The sequence below is a fragment of the Aquarana catesbeiana genome, linkage group LG05, assembly GCF_042186555.1.
Source record: "Aquarana catesbeiana isolate 2022-GZ linkage group LG05, ASM4218655v1, whole genome shotgun sequence".
Classification (NCBI taxonomy): domain Eukaryota; kingdom Metazoa; phylum Chordata; class Amphibia; order Anura; family Ranidae; genus Aquarana; species Aquarana catesbeiana.
In genome coordinates, this window is record NC_133328.1 from 430514393 (window position 1) to 430531919 (window position 17527).

At 47.5% G+C, this 17527-nt stretch overlaps 1 protein-coding gene across 2 annotated transcripts in view; it reads left to right on the forward strand.

The window, feature by feature from the left end:
• The first annotated feature begins 1527 nt into the window (after window positions 1-1527).
• The window catches only part of FBXO15 (F-box protein 15), a 304133-nt gene continuing 288133 nt past the window's right edge, over window positions 1528-17527 (forward strand). Inside the window, exon 1 of one of the 2 annotated variants that reach the window (XM_073631257.1) lies at window positions 1528-2472. The gene's annotated coding sequence lies outside the window, so the exon portion shown is untranslated. Of the gene's footprint in view, window positions 2473-2568; window positions 2757-17527 lie in introns of those variants that run through there. The other variant, XM_073631258.1, reaches the window with a different exon arrangement.

Genomic DNA, 17527 nt, shown 5'->3' on the forward strand with positions numbered 1-17527 from the left:
GAGTCCCCCCACTAGAGCTCCTGCCCCCCCCAGTACCCACCATAACAAGAAGCTTGCAATGGAGGCACTTGTGCGGGCTCGCTCCCGAGCCAGCTCTGTGTGTTCTTGGACACTCAGCCCTGCCCTCTCTTCACTGGCCAATGGTGCTAACTGCTGTCTCTGAGCCTATGGGGGGAGGGGGGGGGGGCAGGAGAGTTGCTGCTCTTGTGTACATTGCAGAATCAAGATTGGGTAAGGTAAGTATGGGGGGTACCCAGAAAGTTTTTTACCTTAATGCAGAGGATGCTGTGGGTGTCCATGTTCTTGCTGCTGCAAAACTGTCCTGCCACTGGCCGATTTTATCAAATTCTCAATAAGAATTAAGTGCCTGCAGATGACTTCCAAGTGCACTTGTAGTGCAGAGTGGATTTGCCTTTAGTAAATCAGGCGCTTTACATATACATTGTACATTCACATCAGTACCTGTCCTCATGGAGCTTACAATCTAAAGTCCCTAAATCACACACATACACATACTAGGGATCGGTTTAAGGCTGGGTTCATACTGCAGCATGGAGCAGCTCACAGCAGGTGTCCGGTGTGTCCCTGTTCACCGTTTCAGGTCCAACTTCCATCTGAATTTTTGTCTGAATTCTGACCTGAAACTGACCAGAAGATGCACAGGACCATATGCAATTAGCTCTGGAGTCGTCCTTGAGATGTGTGAACCGGCTCCATAGAGAGCCGGTCACAATCTCCTGACATGCAAATTGCCACCCGCGATCGTTCCCCGCAGTGACAGAACGAGGATCTGCCTGTGTAAACAAGGCAAATCTCTGTTCTGATTGGGGAGATCACACATATCCTGTCTTTCTGCTATGCAGGAAGACAGATCTGTGTGTTGTCCCAGTGAGCCCTTCCCCCTTACAGTTAGACCACACAGTGAGGGAACACAGTTAACCCCTTGATCACCCCTACGGTAACCCCTTCCCTGGCAGTGAGCAAATAAAGATCCAGATAGCCGCACTACAAAAATAGCTGTTTCTTATATTGTAGATACAGTCTGTCCAAAAACAAATTAGAACTGCAAACTGCTAACGCGTTTCACACTGCTCTCACTGGTGCTTAATCATAGCTGGCCCTTCCCTGCCAGTGTCATTAGTACAATAACAGTGAATATTTTTAGCACTGATCACTGTAGTAATGTCACTGGTTCCCAAAAAGGTGTCAAAAATGTCTGTTAGGTGTCCGATCTGTCCACCGAAATGTCGCAGTCCTGCTAAAAATCACTGGTCGCCACCATTACTAGTAAAAGAATAAAAAATAAAAATGCCATAAATCTATTCCCTATTTTGTAGACGCTATACCTTTTGCACAAACCAATCAATATACGCTTATTGGTATTTTTTTACAAAAAATATGTAGCAGAATACATATTGGCCTAAACTGATGAAGAAATTTGTTTATATATATATATATATATATATATATATATATATATATATATATATATATATATATATATATATATATATATATATATAATTTTTTTTTTCTTTATTGGAAATGTTTTATAGCAGAAAGTAAAAAATTATTATTTTCTTTTTCAAAATTGTCGCTCTTTTTTGTTTCATAGTGCAAAAAATAAAAACTGCAGAGGTGATCAAATACCACCAAAAGAAAGCTCTATTTGTGGGAAAAAAAGGACATCAATTTTGTTTGGGTACAACGCCATAAGACCGCGCAATTGTCAGTTAAAATGACGCAGTGACGTATCGCAAAAAATGGCCTGGTCATTAAAAGGGTAAATTCTTCCGGAGGCTGAAGTGGTTAAGCACCCCAAAGTTCAAAAAAGACCTTGTCAACCTAAAATAGAAAAGTAAAAAAAAAAATTAAATAAAAACCTTATACAGAAAAAAAAATCACAAAAGAAATAAACTCCTAATTACAACCCTTGCAACAACAACCCAATTTAATTTTAAAAGAAAAGCCCTACCAACATAAAATAAAAATCAATATACTTCCAAAATAAATGAATACCCCAACAATACCCACCCTGAAACAAAAGCCTACTTTTTAAAGGAAAGACTTGTAAAAAAAAAAAAAAGTTTGCTATGGAGGGGACAGCAGTTAAAAGTGATCACTGACCTCAAACAACAACCAAAAAAATAGACAAAAAAAGAATAAGCAGAATAAAAGGCAGAATAGTGGTAGATTGTCCAAAGAGCTAGCAATCAGTAATAAAGTACAGGCTCCATAAATGTTTCCTGAATTCTTATGATTATTACATATTAAGAATTGATTATTTGTCAAGCAGTGTGTGGATGAAAGCCCCGGCATGTTCTATAACTGACAGCAAGGGCTTCGCTCTCTCATGGTGTTACAGCGTGCGGCCACCAAGCGGCAGCAAAGAGTCAGGTGAGATAGAGGCGCTCCTCCCCCTTCGGTCCTGGTCTCCAGTGGTTACCGGGGAACAGAGCGGTACACATTCAGGTGAGGGAAGCATGGGACGTATGCGGGCGCCGGGTTTGTGATTCTTAATATGTTCAGAACTTTTCCTGTTGTTATAGCCGGTTGTCCGAAGTTTGTCCGAGTCTTGTTTATTTTTATTTTCTTTACAAAGGTGTCCAAGTCTTGTTTTGAATCCAATTATCCCGAGTGTGGCCTGTTCATGAGTCTCCTCGGACTGACCACTAGGTGGCGGTGTGTGGAGGGATCAGAGCTCACATGATGGGGAACCTGTGAGGGCTCTTCCGGGTTTACAGGAGAGGAGGATGGTGTGTATGTGTGTGCATTGATGGCTGTGTGTATCTATAGAGGCGTCTGTTTAATTTGTCTAATTCTCGTGTGTGGGGTGGTTTTTGTTTTAATCAGAAGGAAGTTTTAATTGAACACATTAAAGTATGTGTGTTTTTTTTTTTTTTTTTTTTTTTTACTATTGCATACAAAGCCGTGATGTCCTAAATATCATGAATTGATAGTGTCATTCTAAATGGTGAAGTTTGTAATTCTACTTCTTTAGGCTGCTTGCAATTGAGGGGTGGTAAAACCCTGTGGTTGAGTCATGTTTTTAATGCCCCTCAACCGCTCCTAAGGCAGTGGCACACACATCATGGCCTGTGATGCTTTGCTTCACAGCCGCAGCAGGATTTGTACCCCCCCCCCCCCCCCTGCCAAGTGAATGGGGCTGCCCTGTATCTGAACACAATGTGCATGCTTTTCCAGAATTTAAGGGGCTAAAACTAGGGATGCACCGAATGGGTTTTTTGGTGCCGAAACCAATACCGAAAATAAATCTTCCTTGATCCCGAAAACCGATACCGAAACAACACTGATACCGAAAATGACTGTTCTTAAAAATATTTTTATACAGGAGATGGTCAGAGACTGGGGACATGGTACAGGAGATGGTCAGAGACTGGGGACATGGTACAGGAGATGGTCAGAGACTGGGGACATGGTACAGGAGATGGTCAGAGACTGGGGACATGGTACAGGAGATGGTCAGAGACTGGGGACATGGTACAGGAGATGGTCAGAGACTGGGGACATGGTACAAGAGATGGTCAGAGACTGGGGACATGGTACAAGAGATGGTCAGAGACTGGGGACATGGTACAAGAGATGGTCAGAGACTGGGGACATGGTACAAGAGATGGTCAGAGACTGGGGACATGGTACAAGAGATGGTCAGAGACTGGGGACATGGTACAAGAGATGGTCAGAGACTGGGGACATGGTACAAGAGATGGTCAGAGACTGGGGACATGGTACAGGAGATGGTCAGAGACTGGGGACATGGTACAGGAGATGGTCAGAGACTGGGGACATGGTACAGGAGATGGTCAGAGACTGGGGACATGGTACAGGAGATGGTCAGAGACTGGGGACATGGTACAGGAGATGGTCAGAGACTGGGGACATGGTACAGGAGATGGTCAGAGACTGCAGAGATGGTACAGGAGATGGTCAGAGACTGGGGACATGATACAAGCGATCAAGTGATTCAAGCCCGTCAGATGCAGCCAGCCAGTGTCCCCATTGCAGCCAGTGAAGAGAGAGGAGAGCCGCCGCCTGTTTTATTACAGCGCCGGGAACATCAGTTTTCATTTCAATAGCTGTGTGTTCCCCGCTGCGCGCCCTCACATACAGCCCCTCCCCCTTGTCCGGGGAACTTTGATAGACAGATCACCCGTCCCAGGATTCAATGGGTGATCTGTCTATCAAAGTGCCCAGACAAGGGGGAGGGGCTGTATGTGACGGCGCGCAGTGGGGAACACACAGCTATTGAAATGAAAGCTGTGATGTTCCCGGCGCTGTAATCAAACAGGCGGCAGCAGCGGCTCGCCCCCCTGATAGGCGGCACTAGGCGCCCCCACCCAGGCCCTGCCCCATTTTCGGTGCCAGTATCAGCAAAAATTCTCTTTCGGCTTTTTGCCGAAAGGGCCATTTTCGGCCGGAATGTTTCGGTGGCCGAAATTTCGGTGCATCCCTAGCTAAAACCATAGCTCCCAACTGTCCCTGATTACGAGGGACTGTCCCTGATTTGGAGCAATGTCCCTCTGTCCTCCTCATTTGTCCCTCATTTTGGTCTGATCTATGTAATTGTATATACAATGCACTTTTTATCTATCAAAAAGTGTTTTCAGTGCTAAACCTTTCATCTGATTTCTAAATCGCTGCATTTGTAAATTCCAAAAGCCAATATGAAGGAATAGTAGTGGTAAAAAAGCACTTGTGGGTTTAACCTCCCTGGCAGTATGATTATTTCAGATTTTAGGTGCTGAAAGCGGTACAATTATTTTGCACAGAAATATGGCGTTTCATATTGTAGGCCTGTAATTCTTAGGAATAGTTCACTTAAATCTGTCCAAACAAGAGTCTAGTAGACATCCCGGGTATGATAAAGTTTGAAAAACGAAATAAAAAATTATAATATAATAAATAACTATAAATAATTAAAACACATAATAATATAATAATAATAAAAATTATATAATAATGTAATCAAATCAAAAACACTGAAATTTGCACAGTTGCAGAATTTTAGCTTTTATTACTTTTAGTGTTTGATGACGGATCTCCCCACAAATCACTATCGCTCAATTCTGCAAGTGATTATAATTTATTATCGCTTTTTTCTAGCTGGTCTAAAACCACTTTTGATGTAAAGGGACAGTTTTGGTTGCTATGGACAATCTCCAGTTTCCTGGCAGAAAGAACAGTTTTATATATATAAAACTGCATGCAGGACACTGGGCAGACCACTAGGGACAAAGGGGATGTGTAGTTATTTGATACAGTACTGTAATCTGTAAGATTACAGTATGCTGTATCTGTACTGTGTGTTTCACTTTTGAATTTACCGCCGAACTCCGTCCCCGTGCGTCGCAACGCTCGCAGGGAACGGAGCTCGGCACTGTGAATCGAGCGAGACACAGCGGCTCGCCGATCACAGCGGGGAGACATCGCAGGAACCAGGGGACAAGGTAAGTAATCTCTTCCTGGATCCTGCGATGCAAGCCCGAGTCTGGCTCGGGGATACCGCTTTTGGTATGTAAAATCCACCCCGAGCCAGACTCGGGAATACCGCCAGGGGGGTTAACCAATCGTGTTCTTTTGTACAAGTCTCCTTTTAAGGGGGCGTGGCAAGGGGTGTGTCCTATGCCTGCATAATTTTGCTGATAGGTGTCCCTCATTCCAAGCCCAAAAAGTTGGGAGGTATGGCTAAAACAGGCAGTGAGGAGGTGATAAAATTTCCTCTTATATACCTGTCTGTTACTTTCTGAAGAGTAATCCAAATGTGGATCACACTTCAAACAGCAAGTGTAAACAAGCCCATATGGTGTGGTTGAAGGGGAGATGGAGAGTCAGGGCTCATTCACACCATGTTCCCTGAGCTAGGTTGTTCTCCATAGATCAGCGCAGGCTCAGACCATTGTCCTCTATGTGCCTTCTTACAACCGTAGTGCTGCTTTAAAAGGATAGCATGTCTGCATTTTTATGCAGCGTAATGCATGGCACCTCACCAAATCGTGTCACAGCGTATCGTTGTGCATGGAGTTAAATGAATTGTTATTTTGAGACACTTCAGGCTGGGTTCACACTATAGCAAATTGGATGTGGGTTTACCTTCATCCAATTCGCATGTCAGGAGGTTGTGATCGGCTCTCTATGGAGCCAGTTCACACATCTCCGGGACAACTGAGGGGCGAATTGCACAGGAGTCCTGTGCATCTTCTGGTCCGTATTCAGGCACAAATTCGGACTGAAATTGGACCTGAAATGGTGAACAAGTACACACTGAACCTCCTGCTGTGAGCCCAGCCTCAAAGTTGAAAAAAAGTAAACATCACAATCTCACATCGCACCACACCAGCACATACGTGTTATAAAGGGCCAGATGGTGTGAATGAAATACTATGGTTGACTGTATCCTTGCTGACCTCTATGAGGTAAATTGTTGGTTGGTCCTGTGATAGCAGGATCAGCCAACCATGAGATGGCTTTCAGGTAGAGAGCCACTCAGCTGAGGCATTGTCTAAGGCTGGGTTCACACCTATGCAAATTGGATACGGGGAACCTAGTGCAATTGAATTGCCTCTGTTCACGGTCACACACAGCCCCACCCTTTACCCAGCACCTGTGGCAGACAGAACATGTTCCACACCGCCATTGGACCAGCGTTCTGTCTGTCACAGGCGCTGGGTCAGGAGGCGGGGCTGTGTTTGTGACCGCAATTCAAATGTAAGCTGTCACAGCGGGCTATCCCCACTCTGTGATCCAGGCCAGCTCTCCTCTTCCTCCAAGCTCTCTTCTCCTGTGATGATCCGCCGCCCTCTCTCTTCCTCTATGCCCTCTTCCCCTGGGCAAATAGCCCAGGAATAGTGCCCCATGGTCAGTGTCAGTGGGAGTAATAGTGCCTCATCGTCAGTGTCAGTGGGAGGAATAGTGCCCCATGGTCAGTGTCAGTGGGAGGAATAGTGCCCCACCCATCATTGGAGCACAGGTGTGTCAGGAGGAAGGTCTCTCTGAAGCTGATCCGTGTGAGAGGGGAGTGGTGGTGAAATCTCTCCCAGCCCTCCTGGCCCCTTTCTGGGGAAGCCATGGAGGCCAGCGGGGTCTCTCCTGCTGGAAGCTCGCAGCCATCCCCTGGGCCATCAGGTAACATGCCTGCCCCTGTACAAGCTATGGCTGGGGATCTCTCTACCCCTGGTGAGGATGAAGGTTCCAAGGCCATTCGGGAGCGAGTGGTGGCCGGGATTAAGGTCCTGAATAAGGACAGAGACAAGCTGTACAAGCTCAGAGCGGAGCTGAAGCGCTTGAGAAGACAGCGTGAGGGCTTGCATAGCCAGAAACGTGGGTCCATGGATCCGGAGATCCAACTGGCCAAGGTCCGGGTTGAACACCAAGAAACCATTGTGTCTATGATGGAAGGCAGAGATGGGCCCTTTAAGGAAAAATTCTGCAATGACAGAAGGTTTGCCAGGATGACAAAAATGGAGGTGGAGGAGGAGACCCCCAGTTCAGACCCCCTGCCCCCTCAGGGAGAGGTAAGCAGCCCCATGCCTTCCCAGAACTCAGGAGGCATGCTCAGGGCCATCCAGGCAATGGAGTCTCCTTTGCGGGAGGATCAGTTGGTGTTTCACGAGGAGGACATTACTGATAATATGCCTGACAAGGTAAAGCCTGTCAAGCCCCATGTGGTGCATAAAACTGTTTTTGTGAACACTGTGACTGATACTGACAATGTGCCCAGTGACAATCAGGCTGCTAATCCCATGTGTAGCAATGCTGTGCCTGCTGATGCTGCAGTGCAGCAAAATATGCATTTAAAAAATGACATTCCTGCAGAGGAACTGCAACATTCAGCAGAACCAATTAACCCCCCTTTAGCTGAGTCTAAAGCTGTTTGCCCCACAGCTGCTGAGGACTCTACAGCACGGCTTCAGGAGACAGCTGGTATTGCATCAGAAACTGTGACTATTCCTGATGGGAATGTGAATGTGTGCGTGACTGATAAAAATTATCCCAGTACAAGTGTGATGGACAGTCCTACCAACTCTGTTCAAGCAGATAACAATAATAATTGTAATGTACAGACTAATGTGACATCAGTGTGGGGCCTTGGCCCTGATAAACTTACATTTGCTCAGGTGGTACGCTCTGCTCCTGGTGGCTCCGCCCCCAAGCGGGTTTTCCCCCTGCGGCCTACCACTTTGAGCACCCCAGGATCTGGTCTTGGGTCTCTGGCTTCTGCTGGGGGTCCGAGACGAAATGTAGTGATTCTTAAATGGGAAGGTGGTGCAATCCCTCCAGCACGCGTGCAGTGGTGGACATGATTTTGGAGATGGGTTTTGGGGCAAACGATCTGTATGCCCTAATACATGTTGCTGGGAGCCGGGAATATACTATTAGTTTCACCAGGCCAGAGGGTCTTGACCTGTTCTGGGAGCGATATGAGGCTCGGTGCAGGTCAGGACCCGAATGGGAAGGTCTGGCCCCAGTTGCGGTTTCACAAAGGTCTACAGTGAAAAAAATCACAATTATCCTCACTAATGAGAGTGTTCCTGCTCGAGATTTAGAGGTCTGGTTAAAGAATTATGGTGAGGTATTGACTAAGCTCGATAAAATACTTGATGAACGTAACATCTGGACTGGGGGTTGGTCGGTTACAGTCAGGTTGGCCAGGGAATGGGAATGTTGTCCGTCACCTGCCCTCCTCAGCTTTTATAGGGAGGGATAGGATGACTATTTTCTACCCTGGTCAGCCGAAGCTGTGTCACCGCTGTGGAGAAAAGGGACATTTGAGCTCCTGTTCGGCCTTGATATGTTCAGTGTGTCGGGGTCAGGGTCATATGGCCAAGGACTGCCCCGAGATGATCAGGTGCAACCTGTGCCTGCGCCTTGGCCACCCCTATAGCAGATGTCCTGAAGCCTGGCACAATATGGCAAAGGAGGTACTAGATGACTTGTCAAGGCTGGACAGGATGAAGGGTGAGGCCCCTGGTGTACCATCCTCCTCTGCGGTGACTGACTCCCCTGGTCCTGTTCAGGATCCCTCTCCAGTTCCTGTGGCCACCCCTCCTGTGTCTGTAAGTATTCCTTCTGTATCTGTCTCTGTGTCCCCCCCCGCCTACTGTATCCCCTCCTCTTGTGTCAGAACCTTCCAAGTCTGTGCCCCCTGAGTCAGTTCCCCCCCAGGAGTCTACCCCTCCTAAGTCTGACTCAAAGGGAGCACCCCCCCCCCCACCAGGAGTGGTAGCATGTACTAAAAAGGTTGCTTCTTCCTCTGTAAAGAAGTCTTCTGTAAAGACATCAAAGACAAAAATAAGAGATGAGGGCATCTCTGAAGCTGACCTGCAGTACCTGGAGGAGAGAAGGAAGGTTGGGAAGCGGAAGAAGCAGGCGGTGAGGATGGAACGGGCTCCAGTGCCTGTCCCCAACTGTCATAGGTCCTCTACGTGGGATATTTCCTCATCTGGAGCTTCTTCGGAGCGAAGTTCTGATTCTGAAATGGAGTTTGAGGCGGCCTCAAGAAAGAGAGAGGCTTCTGGTGATGAGCAGCAGAGGGGAGCTAAGAAGCAAACCACCCAATAACCCAAATGGCGGTTCCCCCTCCGTTAAAAGTGGTGACAATAAATGTCGCCAGCATTAAGTCAGTAAGAGCTCGTTCTATGGCCTTCTTTTTGTTCAGCCAATTAGATGCTGAAATTTTATTTTTGCAAGAGACTAGGCTCACCTCCTTGGCAGATATTCATATGGCCAAGAGAGAGTGGAGGTATGGTCCATCTTACTGGTCTCTTGCGGCCGAGCCTTACGGCGGTGTGGCGGTGTTGTTTAAAACCGGCATGGTAACTGTCCGGCGGGTTATTGAGGTGGAGATTGGGAGATGTATGGTCTTAGACGTCCTTGTGGGAGGGCAGGACCTGCGCCTAATTAATGTTTATGGACCGCACACAAAGTGGGACAGGAAATGCCTTTTTACAAGGATCAAGCCATTTCTTTTTACATCCCGGCAAGTGGTCTTTGGAGGTGACTTTAATACAGTAACTAGGCCCAAGGACAGGAAGGACTTCAAGGACAGGCTGGGATATGATAGCGTTTTTTTAAATAGTATGGTTAGGGATGCTGGTCTTGTGGATGTGCACATTAAGCACCTCCCGGATGACACTGGGTTCACCTTTCATCGAGGTAATAGTCAGAGTAGAATAGATAGGTTTTTTTTGAAGGAGACCTCTGCTTTCTCACCCCCAGTGGTGCAGGCAGTAGAGTTCTCTGATCACTGTATGCTATCTGTGGTCCTGAATGCTTCAGACGCCCCTCAGAGGGGCAAGGGCATCTGGAGATTGAATTCGACTCTACTCAAGGAAGAACATGTTAGACAATCCTTTGAGGAATTCTTTCAGGCACAGGTGACCATCCTGGACTTTTGTAGCAGCAAGGCTGAGTGGTGGGAGCTGACCAAAAAGAGGATTGCTGGATTCTTCAGGGGCCTAGCCAATAGAAAGCAGTTTAATAAATACATGACCTACCAACGTTTACGGAGGAAGCTGGATATTCTTGTCTCGAGAGGAGGAGATCCTGGGACAATCTCCGAAGTGAAACTCCTTCTCAGGAAGTGTCAATATGACCGGCATGCCTCTTTGGTTCTGGAGAGGGACTATGGGAAGTACCACTCGCCTGACCCTTACCAGAACTGCAAACAAGGTGTAGCTGTTAAAACGGTCGTTGGCCTTAAGGACAGTACAGGTTCCTTGACAAAGTCCAGGTCAGGGATTCTGGAGGTCGTGAGGTCCTTTTATGCTGACCTTCTTGGGAGGAAAGAGCTTGACCGTGACAAGATGGAAAGCTTTTTGGACTCTACTCCAGGTCTAAATGATGAAGATGTCCCATTGATGAATTTGACAGAGGAGATCACAGTTGAAGAGGTGATAAGGGCAATTGAACAGCTTGCCATCAAAAAGTCACCTGGACCGGATGGCTTGACGGCTGAGTTTAACAAAGCTTTTAAGTCTATTCTGGCCCCACATTTGGTAGAGGTTTTTAACAGTTGCCTTGCTGAGGGGGTACTTCCCTCTTCCATGAGGCACTCAGCTGTGATTCTTCTTTCAAAGGGTAAAGATCCTTCGATGGTTGAGAATTGGCGCCCCATCAGCCTTCTTAATGTCGATAGAAAGATACTGGCAAAGATCATTTTCTGGCGCCTATCGTCAGTAGCAGAGTCTTTGCTTTCTCGCCATCAGCACTGTTCGGTCCAGGGTAGGTGCACCTTCACAGCAGTTTTAGCTGTCCGGGAGGCCTTGGAGCGGTGCAGGGCTGCAGGCTGGGGAAAGTATTTGCTGACATTGGATCAGGCAAAGGCTTTTGATCGTGTTAACCATGAGTACCTGTGGTTGCTCCTTAGTAAGTACGGTCTGCCGGGTGGTTTTGTCGATTGGTTAAAAGTCTTGTATGAGGGGGCAGAGAGCTTTCCTCTTGTTAATGGTTGGGTTGGGCAGTCCTTTGAGGTTGGCTCCGGGGTGCGCCAGGGTTGTCCCCTGAGTCCCCTGCTCTATGTGTTTGCAATCGACCCCTTCATCAGGAGACTAGAGAGCGGCATGTTGTGTGGGGTGCCAGTGGGGCTTCCGGGTGAGCCGCCTTTGAGGGTTGTTGCCTATGCGGACGATGTGTCGGTGATTGTCACTGGGGCGGATGAAGCAGAGGAGGTGGTCTCTCTGACATCACGGTATTCTGAAGCATCAGGCTCCAAGATCAATCAGGAAAAGAGTGAAGTTTTCTGGATGGGAAAGGAAGGTGAGGGGTTTGATCTCCCGGACACCTTTCCAGTGCCCCAGGAAAGAATTAAGATTTTAGGCATTGAATTTGGACCTGGCGATTATGGCCTCAAAAACTGGGAAGGCAGACTGGAAATTGCCAATACTAAGGTGGTCAGCTGGAAGAGATGGAAGTTATCTATGAGGGAAAGGGTTGATCTGATTAAGACTTACCTGATTCCGATCTTCTTGTATGTCAGCTTTGTCTGCATCTTGCCAGTGTCTCTCTATGCTAGGGTCAGTAGTGTGTTCTTCCAGATGTTGTGGGGGAACAGACTGAACCCCATCAAGAGGAATGTCACCTATCTATCCAGGAGGGAGGGTGGCTTAGGTATGGTCAACCCAGTTCTTTTCTTTTCACTGCTTTTTCTCAAGTTTAATATTGGTAATATGCTTGCAGTGGAACCTCCTGGATGGGCAGGCATATTTAGATCTTGGTTTAGGCCTTTTCTACGACTTTGGGAAGAAGGTGGCCAAGTGAAGAATCTCAGGGGTCATCGTGGTCAGCTACCAGCCTATGTCGCTCCGTGCCTGAAGTTACTACGGCAGTGGCGATTGTCGGCTGAAGATCTCAGATCGGTTCCGAGGAAAGTCCTTATGAGTCGAGTCTTGAGCGAAGTCTTTCATGACCCACTGGCCTTAAGGGATTGCCCAGGCCCAGTTTTGAGGGCAGGGTTAAGACTTATTAATTTGGACAGAGTACCCCCTAAATTCAGGGATCTGGCCTGGTTGTGCTTCCATGGGAGGCTCTATGTTAGGGACAATTTGAAATTCCGCAGTGGGGTGGATCGTAGCTGTCCTCGGGAGGAGCGTGCAGGTGAGGAGGAGACTATGGACCATTTTCTGCTTCATTGCCCTTTTAACATAGAGGTGTACAAACAGGTGGGACGGGCCCTCGGTGTCCCTTTCCTCTCCAGGCTGGGTTATGCTGAGTGGGTGTACGGAGCATTCAATACTGGTGGGGTTTTTTGTTTAGATACACTTTTTCTAGTTAGCCTAGTAGTCCGTTATTTCACTTGGAACGCACGGTGTCAGGTCTGCATTCGGCGTAAAATCCTTCCTGTTCAGGTGGTGGTGTATGACATTTTGCATGAGGTAGAGAAGATTCGGGTGCTCGAGAGAGACAAGCGGAGTCAGGGGGCTTGGTTGAAGGCGTGGAGGGGTTTCAAGCCTCCCTGACTGCCAGGAGTCTCTTTCCCGGGTGTGGCTGTCTGTCTCTTATCACCCTAGATTATTATTTTTTTTTGGATTAATTTTTAATAAATGGCTGCGTACATAGGTGATGGGTTGTGCCTCTTAGGCCCTCTCTGCTGCTTTATGTAAATAATTTTGGTAGTGGATTATGTATGTATTGTATATATTCTGAACATGGATGTGTATTCCTTGGATTTCTGTTGAAGTTTTGTACTATGGTTTTGTTTTTTACTTTTGTATAAAATTGGTTGCTTGATTCTTTTAATAAAAGATCAATAGTGCCTTGTCGTCAGTGGGAGGAATAGTGCCCCATGGTCAGTGTCAGTGGGAGGAATAGTGCCCCATGGTCAGTGTCAGTGGGAGGAATAGTGCCCCATGGTCAGTGTCAGTGGGAGGAATAGTGCCCATGGTCAGTGTCAGTGGAGGAATAGTGCCCCATGGTCAGTGTCAGTGGGAGGAATAGTGCCCCATGGTCAGTGTCAGTGGGAGGAATAGTGTCTCATCGTCAGTGTCAGTGGGAGGAATAGTGCCCCATGGTCAGTGTCAGTGGGAGGAATAGTGCCCCATGGTCAGTGTGAGGAATAGTGCCCCATGGTCAGTGTCAGTGGGAGGAATAGTGCCCCATGGTCAGTGTCAGTGGGAGGAATAGTGCCCCATGGTCAGTGTCACTGGGAGGAATAGTGCCCCATGGTCAGTGTCACTGGGAGGAATAGTGCCTCATCGTCAGTGGGAGGAATAGTGCCCATGGTCAGTGTCAGTGGGAGGAATAGTGCCTCATTGTCAGTGTCAGTGGGAGGAATAGTGCCTTGTCGTCAGTGGGAGGAATAGTGCCCCATGGTCAGTGTCAGTGGGAGGAATAGTGCCCCATGGTCAGTGTCAGTGGGAGGAATAGTGCCCCATGGTCAGTGTCAGTGGGAGGAATAGTGCCCCATGGTCAGTGTCAGTGGGAGGAATAGTGCCCCATGGTCAGTGTCAGTGGGAGGAATAGTGCCCCATGGTCAGTGTCAGTGGGAGGAATAGTGCCCCATGGTCAGTGTGAGGAATAGTGCCCCATGGTCAGTGTCAGTGTGAGGAATAGTGCCCCATGGTCAGTGTCAGTGTCAGGAATAGTGCTCCGTCATCTTTGTCAGTGGGAGGAATAGTGCCTTATCGTCAATGTCAGTGGGAGGAATAGTGCCTTATCGTCAGTGGGAGGAATAGTGCCCCATGGTCAGTGGGAGGAATAGGGCCCCGTCATCCTTGTCAGTGGGAGGAATAGTGCCTCATCGTCAGTGTCAGTGGGAGGAATAGTGCCTCATCGTCATTGTCAGTGGGAGGAATAGTGCCTCATCGTCATTGTCAGTGGGAGGAATAGTGCCTCATCGTCATTGTCAGTGGGAGGAATAGTGCCTCATCATCAGTGTCAGTGGGAGGAATAGTGCCCCATGGTCAGTGGGAGGAATAGGGCCCCGTCATCCTTGTCAGAGGGAGGAATAGTGCCTCATCGTCAGTGTCAGTGGGAGGAATAGTGCCTCATCGTCAGTGTCAGTGGAGGAATCGTGCCTCATCGTCAGTGGGAGGAATAGTGCCCCATGGTCAGTGGGAGGAATAGGGCCCCGTCATCCTTGTCAGTGGGAGGAATAGTGCCTCATCGTCAGTGTCTGTGGGAGGAATAGTGCCTCATCGTCAGTGTCAGTGGGAGGAATCGTGCCTCATCGTCAGTGGGAGGAATAGTGCCCCATGGTCAGTGGGAGGAATAGGGCCCCGTCATCCTTGTCAGTGGGAGGAATAGGGCCCCGTCATCCTTGTCAGTGGGAGGAATAGTGCCTCATCGTCAGTGTCAGTGGGAGGAATAGTGCCTCATCGTCAGTGTCAGTGGGAGGAATCGTGCCTCATCGTCAGTGTCAGTGGGAGGAATAGTGCCCCGTGGTCAGTGGGAGGAATAGGGCCCGTCATCCTTGTCAGTGGGAGGAATAGGGCCCCGTCATCCTTGTCAGTGGGAGGAATAGTGCCTCATAGTCAGTGTCAGTGGGAGAATAGTGCCTCATCGTCAGTGTCAGTGGGAGGAATAGTGCCTCATCGTCATTGTCAGTGGGAGGAATAGTGCCTCATCGTCATTGTCAGTGGGAGGAATAGTGCCTCATCGTCATTGTCAGTGGAGGAATAGTGCCTCATCGTCAGTGTCAGTGGAGGAATAGTGCCCCATGGTCAGTGGGAGGAATAGGGCCCCGTCATCCTTGTCAGTGGGAGGAATAGTGCCTCATCGTTAGTGTCGGTGGGAGGAATTATGCCGTTTTTGGAGTCAGTGGAAGGACTGGTGCGTCATAATTGGTGTTAAAGAGTTGATATTGCCACATATAGGTGGGAGGAGTAGTTTCCCAAGAGCCAATAAAAGGCAAGCAAAGGGCCACAGTTTGGAGACCACTGCTATAGAATGCCATTTAAGTGGTCTGATGACATCACATTCAAGGTGGCAGCACCCAGCAGCAGACTTCCATCTTATTATGTCTACACAAGGGAGCTTTTTGCAGGTAATAAACATGCATACAATGTGTTAAATGCACATATAATCTTATGGGAAGATTTTGTTGAAATGAATGGTCTGGTGATAGGGTCTTAAAAGTTTCTTTGCTGTAACTGGGGAAAAAAAACATTTTAAAGTAACTTAAAAATCACCTTGTTGGATTGTAGTTATGCTTATTTCTGTTGTTCCTGGTTGTTTAGATGATGGCCGTCCAAATATTGTGCAAACTAAGCAGGGCCTCATTAATTTGTGTGTTAGGAGAGGGGGCTCAAACTTTAGCCGGCCATACATGGACCCATATTTCGATCCATGTATGGGCATCCTGGTTGTACACAAGTCGATCCATTGATCAACTTGTGTACTGCCATACTAATCCTTTAAGCCCCTTCCACATGGACGGACTGATCAGGTCCCCCTGTCAGTTTTTTAGGCAGACCCGATCGGACCATCCTATGACACCTGCCAACATCCAATCTGATCATATCTGCTAAAAACAGATGGATGGGGAATCCATTCACTGCTGGCGGAATCTGCCCGTCTCAAAGGGGCCTTAATTGCTATGTGCCTCCTCATTTTTGGAGATTTGCCCTCTATTCTTGCTTACCAGTGACCACCTTTGCCAATAGCAAAAGTTCCTGTTTCCCCTCTTTTGCAGTGGTCCCTTTTAAAATTGTTACTTTCTCTAAAACTAACTCTTAAAAGATCATTAAAGAGGAACTATACTTTGGAATCTGTGCAAAAGGACTATCGCCAGTATTACCTGTAGGCTCCCTGCAGCTGATCCTTCCCCAGTACTGACTTGCCATGATTATTCTGCACGGTGTGACTGTACAGTATAGAGGTGGCTGTCTCGGTAGTAGCAGGGTTTTACTTCCTCATGTAAGATCCTCTGGAAAGAAGAATGTTAAGCAGCACAGTAGTGGCATCACCAAATCTTAGTCCAAATCTCCTGAGATCAGAGGCAGCAGTCACTTGGATATCATATTTCAGATATACAGCTATGAGGCTGTAAGCACAAACGTGCCTAGGCATCCCACATACTAGGAAGTACACTGGTACCCCACATACCTGTAAGGAAAACTGGTATGTGGAGTGCCTAGTTTTGACAGATACCTCCTCCCACTTGGGGATTCCTCCCCCCCCCCCCCCCCCCCACCCCAGCCTACCTTAAAACTCTTGGTACCATTCACAAAGTGCAAGTACAGCGCAGTGCAGTGTCTGATGTACAGTATGCACATTGAGAAGCCAGCTTTTAGCCATCAGGAAGTCCCAGCTGGCTTTCCACAGTCAGCGTGGCATCTCTGGGGACCTAAAGACTGGCGAAGAATCGGCCCGGGAGATGACACTGCTGAATCCCTGGTCTTCTAAGTGTTTTTTTTTTTTTAAAGTCAGCAGTTTCGGTATTTGTAACTGCTGACTTTTCATTTATTTTTTTTTTAACAAAAAAAAACACATCTACATGCTCCTAAATGCGTTTTCAGAAACCTGGCTTTCTCCTGCCAGGAGAAAAGTTGCTCGGGTAAGCTGGGCAAATGCCCAGTGTGTATGAGGCCTTAGAATTCATTTTGTAGATTGTTAGTTCTTAGTGAACGCAGGTTTCATCCAGGGCTGAAACAACTAATCGATTATGAAAATAGCTGTCAACTATTTTCATAATCGATTAATTGGCCTGCATGCAGAATGCAATATTTGTTTACATATCAGGAAATACAGTGCAGCACACATACAGTTCAGTACACCATCCATACATGTCAGTAAGTGCCTGAGAACTTGTGAATGTGTCAGGAGCAATGCCTCATGGGACACGTAGTCCTGGGCAGGAAGTGAGTGGTTCCAAAGTCAGTTTTTTTTTTTTACCTTGCTATAGGGGCACTCTATACTATACTTTGCAGCTTGCTATTGGGGCACTCTGAAGGCAGGAAGAGCCAGAAACTTCAGTGGGGGGGACCTCAGAAGAGGAGGATTGGGGCTGCTCTGTGCAAAACCATTACACAGAGCAGGTAAGTATAACATGTTTGTTTAAAAAAAAAAAAAT